The sequence below is a fragment of the Halyomorpha halys genome, unplaced genomic scaffold (genome assembly GCF_000696795.3).
Source record: "Halyomorpha halys isolate HHAL.00 unplaced genomic scaffold, Hhal_1.1 Scaffold1326.1, whole genome shotgun sequence".
In the NCBI taxonomy this organism is placed as follows: domain Eukaryota; kingdom Metazoa; phylum Arthropoda; class Insecta; order Hemiptera; family Pentatomidae; genus Halyomorpha; species Halyomorpha halys.
Window position 1 is genome coordinate 59012 of NW_027107479.1, and position 8646 is coordinate 67657.

Sequence of the window (8646 nt, forward strand, 5' to 3'; positions counted from 1 at the left end):
GAAGATTTTTGTGTCCGTTACAGGGAGTTTCTGTTAAAAACATAAAAATGAAGTAATAAAACTATTTACATATTAAAAAATAGCTATTAAAAAATAAATAAATCTAAGCCTTACTCTAGAGCCATAGTTTTGTTAGATACAGATATATATTTTTTCTGGATTCGTGAGGTTTTAGATTAATATTGTTATGACTTGTGTCCGTTATGGTGGAATGAAAAGTGCTGATGAATATTAAAATAGTTTCCCGTGTCCGGATTAACCCCTCTAATTCGGACGCGGATATGAGTTGTATTAAATATGGAAATTGGTGGCCAAGACCTCCACTAAATAATCCGTTACGATTAGTTTCCATTATACAATAAATAATTAAATTTCAATTTTAATATATTTATTAATTTATTGTTTGAAAATATTTTAAGTTTATATTGTTATTGTGTTTAGTAAGAAAATTTAAAAAAAAAAATAGTTGTTGATGTATCACATTATATTATTTTTATTATATGACGTGAATTAGCCTTTAAGTAAAAGTCTCTCTTTTCTTTTTTTTTTTTTGTGGTTAGTCAATTATTGAGGTTTATAATGGCCTAATGGCCAAAACGTCAGAGAATTAAAATAAACTTTGTTGAGGGTAAAGTGGATCATTTGTATTTGATAATATATTGATGATAAAAATAATATTAAATTTTAATAATATAACCATAATAAGAATATATATAAATATATATTTTTTTTTATGTGGGTCTTGAGGATCACTCAATAATGCAACTATATTCAGTCAACTAATATCTACTATAGACAAATAAATGGACATATATGCGAATAATAATAATTATATAATATAGTACTTATTACTAAAAGTATAGTTAATAATTTAATAAATAAAATAAAAATGTACTATACTGAAATTTGTAAATTTTTCCCACAATTTATTTGTAAATTTTTCAACAAGATTAATCATACATACGAATATTAATTCACTCATATGAAAATAATAAATAAGGAAATCAAACAAATATAGGTTATGAAAAGTGGTTTGTGGACCTTACCAGAGTGGAATTTTCTACCGAAGTGAAATAGTTCTTGTCTCTTGACACTGAGCGTTGTATAAATTATGAACTCAACAAAGTACCCGTAGTATCACTTATGATATAGAATATATAATTCAAATTAAAGAAGAGCTCTAATGAGACGAAACGAGAGGTAAGTGTGTTAATATAATAACTAATTACAAAAATAATAAAAAAATTAACAGCAGTACTGAGGTGCACTCTAATGCTCAAAAAAAGTACAGAATAACAATTTTTTTTTTATAAAACACAATTGCCTAAATATAATTGTATTATTGACTAGTCCTCCAGTCCCACAAAAATATATATCTACAATAGTCAAGACAGAAGTTACCAATATATATACTTCTCTGTAACGAGCACCCACGTAAAGATTATTTTGTCCGTTATATGAAGGTTTCTGTTAATAAGGGGTAAATATAAGAATCTGACAAATAGAAAGAAAAATAATTAATAATTCGATTGTATGCTTTACAAAATTCAAAATGTTATTTTGATATTTTATATCTTCTTATATAATTTAATATAAGTACATAATTATTTTTCTGAAATCGTGAGTTTATAGATTCATATTTTATGGCTTAAGAGGGACTTCCTTTATTGAGGGGCGTCCGTTAAGAGAAGTTTACTATATATATCATATATACACACTGTTTCTTTTTGGTACTGTAATGATTAGTTAAAGTTAATCTAAGACAAACTCTGAAGTGATACACGGGTAGAACTTAGCTAGAGTTAAGACAGATGAGCAGATCAACAGGTGAGAGGAGAGGACTTACCTGTGGCTTGAGCGAGGAAGAGTTGCTGAGTGACGGGGGCCCCGAGAGCAGACTCCTATATATACCCCCGCCGCCCACGGATCCTTCAATGGGCCACGCCCCCGCGGCACCGCCCACATCCTAACATCTCATTGGCTATCCGCCGCCCCCGCTCTTCTAATGAATGAACTCCCCGCCCTTTCCCGCCAAACTGTTCTCTTAGTCCTGGGCTACATCCCCTCATATAAATGTCGCTCTCGTTCGGTGTTTACAGTGCCTAAGGTGTCTGGTGTTGTCCGTTTTTGAGGGGGTTAAGGTACGGCCGTGGTCCTGGAGTCAATAAAATAACCAGAAAAACTCCATATAAATACTTATAAACAAAAACTTCTCTATAACGGACACTCAGTGGGAATATGAATTTGTCCGTTATACAAAGGTTTCTATTAGGGAGGGGCTAATATGAAATATTTAAATGTCGTCACTTTTAGTTCGTTTACCTAGTCAAAAAATATAATTTCATGCAAAAAAAAAATCAAAACTTTAATTTAGGAATAATCGGCGTTTTATAGAATTTATATATATATATGGAATATAAATTACTACTGCTACAAGCCATGAAAAGGGTTAGGGATGCAGCACTTTGTAAGGAAGTACAATAAAAAAAAAACTTTTTCATTTTATCAGGTCTTTAATTAAATTCTAAAATTAAAATTATCAGAACATTAATTAGGAATTTATTAGATATCAAAAAAAATAAAAAAACCTGTACCGCTATAATGCATGAAGGGTTAGGAAGTACTTTTACTAGAACAACGGTTATGCAAGCAGATGATTTGGTCAGAATCACGCTTGGTCTCCAGACTTTTACCTAATTAAGGGTATGATACTTGGAGGTCCAGAATCCATAGGGGTTACTCACGTTTAAAATCGAACAGAAAATAATTATTTGCCACTGCAGGATCAGAACCTGCGTCTGTAGCAGTTAGCAGCACAGTGCCTTATCACTCCATCCGCTCTTATGCATATGTATATATATCGTCTTTTTTTTTTTAAGGTACTAATGTGAACCTGATAGCTGAGCGGGTTGGTTCCTCAGGTCCCAAAATTTATTTCTCGGTGGCCTCAATCTGGAACTTTATAGCTCCTTAAAAGAGGACTTGAGCCAAAAAAGTTCTGATGGGGAATGAAATTCCACACCCAGAGTGAAGAGGATCCGTAATCGAGGGATTCAAATGCATTGCATATGTACCTTGTTGGTCAGGATATTGATAAAATTACTCGTTAACAGGGTTTTCCGTTATATAGGGGTATTTTGAAAAATGTTTTTTTTTTTTTTTTCTTTTTTTAATTATTTATTTATTGTAATTTACAACTGTACAAAATAATACAATAAGTAAATATGTAGTATGTTTCATATACACTTGAAAATCTTGGGAAGGAACCACCCATTGGTGGTACTTCAAACATTAATTTAAACTAGAAGGTCTCGTGGCCATCTTCTTTTCAGACGGGAAAAATGGTTAAAATTGAAAATAGGCGTCTTACTGAAATGCTACTCTTAAAAGATTTACTCATAGTGAGTATCGGTCAATCTCTCATAGAGATCATGACCAATAAATGATGGAAAGAGATCCTTATTAATCGACCACGCCCCAGAAATCCCAGGCGTTATCGTACCTCTTAAAAATTTACTATTAACTAGTAGAGCGGTCTTAAAAAAAATCGAGCAAAATAAAAAAAGTGCCGAAAAAAGAAAATTGGCTTAAAACCGATTAGTAGTAATGGGATTTTTATGTGATAACAAAGTCATAATATTTACTTAAATATGTATTCATTTTTAAATAAAACAGGAAAATATTAATTATTAAGAAAATTTAAAATACAAAAGCTTGAAAATAAAAAACCAATACGGTATACAACTTTTTATACTTTGTCAAGAAAATAAAAAAAAAACCATTTAATCACAATGATTATTTTAATTAACTATTTTTATATCGACCGAATGATATTTTTACCCCCACAGACGTAATAAGTGCATTTAGTACTCGTATTTGGAAGCAATAAAACCTTATATACTTTCCTTATTTTACATTGTTATTTTAGGTTTTTCTAAAATTAAAGTAGGACTATCTGTATTAATATGGAGTATATATTTTGTAATTTTTATCCGTGATCTATTCTTTGTAGGAAGGAAAAACCTATTAAAATACTAAGTTATCCCGCCCAACTTTATTAGACTGCTACAAACACAGCATACTTATTTTAGTCTAATCAGACACTATTTTTAATCTTAAGATAAATAAGCTTAGACAAGTATTCAAAAATAGAACAATGATTATAAACATGATTTTTTTTCTTTTTCTCTTTTTTATGATTTTTTCCTTCCTTTTCTATCCTTTCTCTCTTTTTTTTCTTTTCCTTCCCTTTTTTCCCTTTCATATTTTGACTTCAACCCAATGTGTCTTTAACGGAATAATGGAGAAAATAGTGATAGAGATATGAGAAAATATATGAAAGTTATTTAAGTAAGAGATTTATATTTAAAAAAAATAATCAACGTAATAATCAAAATAACTATGTTAAAATTAATATACAATAAATATTAAAATATTAAAAATATATACAAAGATAATAAAGTAACAAATAAAATAACACATAAGTTATTAGCGTATTAATATATTAAAGATAATAGCGACGGTCCTATATCACTTTTGAAATATTAGCTTAAAACGGGAAGAGTTGACTTTAAGATGGTTTAATCGAGCAATATTTAAAAAGCGCCTGGAATTTAAAAATGGAGTGAAACCCTCCAATCCCGCCCTCCGTGGTAATCTTACTTATCTGACTTTTCAAACAGACAATTATAGCGAGTAGGTTGGTCGATGTACGACATGTCACAATCTCACAAGAGGAGATCATAACACAAAAAAGGCAATCCTTCCCCGCCGGACCCGCCACGCTAAGAACCCCAGGAAGCGAGGGTGCTATATCACTTTTGAAATATTAGCTTAAAATGGGAAGAGGAGACTTTAAGATAGTTAAATCGAGCAATATTTAAAAACCACCTGAAATTGTAAAACGGCGTGAAGGACTTATGCACGTCATTCTTTCTCTGGATGTCTTCATTACTCAATAATTTCCATGCATGTGGTGGTGGATGATTCCCAGGGAGTCAAGTATTATATTTTCTGTCATCCTAGCCACGTCCTGGACATCGACCCCAAGCTCCTCCATGAAGCTCCTAGTTGTGCTGGGTATCGTTCCACGGGCTCCGAACCAGAGGCCTCTCACGTTGAAGTCTCGTTCTCCGAAGCCTTTACGGAACTTCTCCTTAAGGAAATGGGTGCATTTATTGTAGATTTCCTTCTTTTCCCTATCTATCTTATTTGCCTGGTCAAGGTCCTTATTTTCATATCTCACGGTGGGATCCAGAATGATTGCAGACTTCCCCTTCTTAGGATAAGCAACTATATCCGCATATCTTGTGGATCCATCCGTATCAACACAGTAGACCTCGTCGAAGCAGGTAACTCGTACTTCACTCTATGATGTCGGCGTGTTATAAGGAGGGGAAAAAATTGTTTGATAAAAAAAAAAAAATATCAAGTAAAAACGCGAATACGAGATAAAGTAGGCACTTACAAGAATTACAAGTAAGAAACGTAAAAAAAACGGTGATATATCTAAAAATATTGAAAATGAAATGAGAGATGTTGACTAAAATATGCCATAAATGATTAAAAATATCACGACATGCATAATGTAAATTGTAGATGTAGTAAAAAATAACCAGAGAATAATATAGTTCAAATTATTATAGGAAGATAATACGGACGGCGGTCAATAAAGGTGTAAAAATAGTAAAAAATATTAATGTAATAAATTTTTCACCATAGTTTTCAGGGCTAAATAAAAACAAGGTACAAACAATGTAAGATAAGACAAGAAAATTAGATTAAATATACAAAGGGAGTAAAAAATAATACAAAACTATTTTTGAAAAAAGAAAGAAGTTAAAATTAAGTTAAGAAAATATAAATATAGTTGAATAGGAAACTAATTAATAATAATAATAATAATCTATATAATAATAATAAATAATAATAATAATATCTATCTTTATTTATTCTGGGACGAGTCCCTTTAGAATAATACAGATAAATCAACAGCTGAGGAGCCTCAGAGATACTTAAACAAAAAATACAAAGAAATATAAACAGTCATTATAAAAAATAATTATAGGTTACTTTCTCACTTTTATCAGTTGAATAATAAAAACAAAAAAAATGAATAAATAAAAAAGAGAAAAGAAAACGATATAAAAATAATTAATGCTTGAAGAAGTTTATCGGGGGGTGCGGTCAGCAAAGAACAACATAAATAAACAAAACAATATTTATTTATTTTATGCCGACGTTTCGACCTGAGTTTCAGGTCTTCATCAGGGATAGTGGCGTGTAAAGGGGACGGGAAGCAACAATAATTAAGAATGATATAATAGTTAACATACATATTTTCAATTTTATGGGGTCTGAATGAATAAGAAATGATTGAACAGGCGGGATTTAAATGTAGGGAGGTTATTGGAGCGACGTATGTTGGAAGGGATGGATCTATTAATTAATAATAGATATAGCAATAAGTGATAGGATTGTATACATTGAACTTGTAGAATAACACTTAATAGAAATATAGAAATATAAATTTGTCTCTCTTTTTTTTTTTTTCAAAAATACTTTTGTATAATTTTTTACTAATTGTATAATAATTTTTCTCTCATATTTTAGCACACATCTTACATTATTTGTATCTTGTTTTCATTTAGCTCTGACGAAGCCCTGCAAAGTAGGTCGAAACGTTAGTCAACAATAAATAGTTTTTCCTACTATTTTGTATTCTATCCTTTATTTCCATTTCAATTTAAGTTTCATAACTCGCCTAGTTGCTCAACCATTGTTAGCCTAGGCCTTGAATATGATTTTGATCGGATGTAAACATGGCCTTATAAACACATTTACCCTTAAATAACACAGATGTAATGGTGACTTTTAATTTTTTTTATTTAAACAATATATTTTCATTATACATGTAAATAATACAATTTATTAAATTTTTGAGTTGTAGTTTGTGTATACAAATTTATATCAAGTGATTGAAACAAAAGGTTAATAATTATTTTATAGTATTGAACCAAACGGCTACCTTTGTGCATAGTATATGGAGTCGCCATTTTAGGTTGAGTTTGGTTAAGGGTTTTGTGTTTGAGGTACATTCTTATAAATTTATATCATAAACTCTTTAATCACCGTGAAACATATATGGTATTAACAAGATTCTTATCGATGTTAAAAAACTACCAATAATTTATAATAAAATTAAAATAACATATTGAAATCTTCCACACAATAAAAACCCTATTTTATCATATTGGTTTAGTTGTATCAACAACTCGCATATATTATTTAGGAATTCCTTGGTATAATAATTAATAATAATAGAAGCACATATATATGTATTTTCACTGTTAATAATATATATTTTTTATATTGAGGTTACCTTTCTCAACTTTATAGTTTCCATAATTATGCCAATCGTCTACTACAATATGTTCTCTATATTTTCATTATATTTGGAAATAATATTAATTATTCTACTATTTTGTACCTTTATTTATTTTTGCCAACTGGACTATCTTCCTACAATCTACTTCCTACGGTCAACTATCTTCTTCCAATATGATATAAATCATTATTCAATGGTTAATTATTTATTATATCAATTAATAACAAATAATAAAACATATGGTGTGTTCACCTACAGGGTTTTCTTAATAGGTTTGAGTGCTTATTATATTATTTTTTTAAATTAAAATGTTTGTCGTACTTTCACTAATCAATATTAGATCAATATCTAATTAAAAATTTAGTTGACATTTTAATTATTTAAATTTTTGCTAACATGCTCCTAAAATTTTCTATGAGGTTTATAATTAAGGATGTAATCCAAAAAATAATAAAAAAATTGAACTGGTTTCCATGAGACCTGGTTCGAATGAATGCATTTAAAAATATGGTTATACTTTTTAAATTTTTTCCGTATTGTTGCTTATAATAGCCCAATTTTGGGGGGTTTTAGGTGATTTAATTAATTTTCGTATAGAATATTATCTTCTATCTATCGAGGACACAGGTACGAACTTCAAGTTTTTGAATTTTAAGTATTTTTTTTTAAGTTATGCTAACACATAAAACATAATTAACAACACTAAATACTAATAGCCCAAGAGGAGAAAAAAGGCAGTTATCTCACCCCAATTTTTCATTATTCTAATGAAAACTATGTATAATTACTAGTCAAAATTGATGAGTCTGCTAAGTATAGGTAGGGGGAATAAAAAATGGCGGCTGTTTGAAAGCGATAAAAAAACTAATTTTTCATTCGGAGCTCTATATCTCAAAAAGTAGGAACAACACAAGAAAACCTGAGAGAATGACATTTAAAGAAGAATAAATTTGCTAAAATATGAGCCCTAATAGAGTTATTTACGTTAAACAGTTTTCGAGATATAGCTTTTTAAAAAGCAATATTTCATAAAAATGTTGTACGGGACGTACTAAAAGATCAGTAGTTAGTGAATTTATTTTGAAAAACTTATATCTCAAAAACTATTTGGCGTACAGAAGTACTAATCCTACGAAGGCAAAGGTAATAAACTTCTTTATATTCCATTAAACTAGCTTTAATTTGAGTGCTAATAGACATCTGTACGTCACATAGTTCCTGAGATATAGATTTCTCAAAATAAATTAACTAACTAGTAA

At 29.7% G+C, this 8646-nt stretch overlaps 1 protein-coding gene and 1 long non-coding RNA gene across 4 annotated transcripts in view; one reads left to right on the forward strand and one right to left on the reverse strand.

Annotated features, from left to right (window-relative positions):
* The window catches only part of LOC106689308 (uncharacterized), a 35350-nt gene extending 33244 nt beyond the window's left edge, over nucleotides 1-2106 (reverse strand). The window contains exon 1 of the mRNA XM_067045833.1: nucleotides 1847-2106. The gene's annotated coding sequence lies outside the window, so the exon portion shown is untranslated. The remainder of the gene's footprint in view (nucleotides 1-1846) is intronic.
* The window catches only part of LOC136795399 (uncharacterized), a 100518-nt gene that overhangs the window by 33741 nt on the left and 58131 nt on the right, over nucleotides 1-8646 (forward strand). The gene's annotated exons all lie outside the window — the stretch shown is intronic.